Source organism: Porites lutea, chromosome 8 (genome assembly GCF_958299795.1).
Source record: "Porites lutea chromosome 8, jaPorLute2.1, whole genome shotgun sequence".
Taxonomy (NCBI): Eukaryota; Metazoa; Cnidaria; class Anthozoa; order Scleractinia; family Poritidae; genus Porites; species Porites lutea.
Window position 1 is genome coordinate 6,096,103 of NC_133208.1, and position 2,312 is coordinate 6,098,414.

A 2,312-nucleotide genomic window follows, 5' to 3' on the forward strand; every position below is an offset into this window, starting at 1 on the left:
TGCAACGCATTTTTCTACAAATGCTTGAAGGTTTACAACTTCGGCTATTGTATTCGTAGCTCCTACAAATGCATGTGCCGGTGTATCGACAATTCCAACAGAAAGGAGCTGCCCTATTACATCCCGGCGGGCAGAAAGTAACTTTATAATCAAAGCTCTTACGAACACAATCGACAATCGATGAGTACATGACTCGTTTTAAGCTCTCTTGATACTTGTAAACAATTTAAATAAGTGATTTTTAGACGGAAATAGCATCGGCTTTAGCACTAGCTAGTTGAAAAACCAGAAAGACTTCTCTGTTTACTACAAATAAAGCCACTGATTTGTTTGTAAGACGTATTTTGGTTGTTAATAACTTTGCATTTGTCAAAGACAGTTCTTTCGCCTTAAAAATTTTCTTCTAATAACGGTAACTTTGTAAAAATAGGTAGTATCTCAGCAAGTTTGTTCTTCCCTTTCCCTATGCGAAATACAAAATTAATTATTTTAAAAATAGAATCCCTCCTTTTACGCCGAAAACCTCTCGGTCCGTAGACACACTCTGATACTGTCTCATTCCAAGAGAGGATCTTGCTCATTCTTAACTCTCTGTTGATTCTTAACATGAAGTCTAATAGCTTGTGAAGCTATGTGTTAATTCACAGTTGTCTGCCATTCAGCTTCTCTGGGGTCTACTACGCCCTCTGGATGATGGTATTAGCCACTCTAAAACACACGCAAACGGACGCAACAATGTTGGCCAACAAAAAAAAAATAATAATTCCGTTATTTACCCTCGACAGTATTTATAGCACTAATGCTAGTGGGGCCGAAAAAATGCCTCAAATAATTCAAATCACACTTAACAAGGTTAAGAACCCCAACTGGCCGGACACAAACCAGCTGGCTAATTACAAGCGTGGCAGATCTGGATTTGAACTCACAGATCCAGCTAGCGGTCAGTGCGGGACTTGAACGCGGGGCCTCCGAATTACAAGTTCAACGCTCTAACCACTCAGCCACGCCGCCAGCATTGTTGGATGTTACGTGTTGCGTCCGTTTGCACACCTTGTTGCATCATGATGTTGTTGCGCAAAGTTTGAAACGGGTCAAACGTTTAGCTTAAAGCCTTGAATGACAGTTACAAGTGTTAAACTTAAAGGCGGGAGTGAGGGCCTGGAACTTAAGTAACTGCAGGCACTAAAGTGACTAAAGCAACCGCTGGTCCTAACTGTATATAGAATATATTAGAATGCATAAATCTACAGAAAGGCAGTGTACGGGATAAAATGTATTTTAAACTCCATGTTGAAAGGGTGTTTTTTGTGTTAAAAGATTTTGACCAATCATAAGAGTTGCAAACAAAAGCCAAGAAAAGTTTACAATTTTACATGTTCCTCACATGGGATTTCTGTGTTATTCAGACTGAGACGAGATTTAGTTATATGGAAGTTGGTTGGAAAAGTAAGGATGAACATATATACTGCTTTATTAAGTTTTCTAAACTTTTACTGTTTAAGCCAATCTGAAGTAAAGTACAGACAATAGCAAAGTTAGCACCTTTTTGCATTCCAGCATGTTCATAGCAACAGCAAGTGGTAACATTGCGCGTATGCGCGAGCCGCTGGACGGAAGTTTGTGGTGGTATTGGATCGCAGCGAATGCAGCAAAGAAAAATTGCGCCGCTTTTAAAAATTACCATCGTCTTAGTCATCTGTTCTATCTTTGTGGAGTGCAGATCAGACAAAGTCTTCTTTGTAATATGCGAGATTGGTCTCAAGGCTAATAAGTCGCAGATCATTCACAATTTTGCGCGGTTTGTAGCCCACGAGTGATTATTGTTTCGTGTTTTGGCTTGCGCGCGGACACGTCGATAGGGTTCTGTGTAACAGCTGCAAAACTGCTCTATTAAACACTGGATTACTGGGAAAAAATCTCTTCATGTAAGTTGTGACCGAGTACAAAACGTCCGACGCTTAAGATTTGAATAAAACGCTGTGAAAAAAAATTCTAAATACTAGTCTGTTTATATAGTCATAACTGCAGTTCTTGCGACAATCTCCTTGCAATAATACGATTTCACGTCAGTTATGGTTCAGGAACGCCCTGTTTTTCAGAGATGTGCAACCTTAGTGCAGTGATTCTGCCAGTGATTACTTTTCAGAGATAAACCGAGTATGTCAGAGGATTTATTATTAGTAGAAACGAATAATCAGCGGAACAATTTGGCATGATTCTCGGGTTCATTAACCCCAAAAGGGCCTCGCAAGCCTGGCAAATACCTTAACTTTACTTGCAGTTATTTTTATGCCGGAATGGCTTACAGGGAA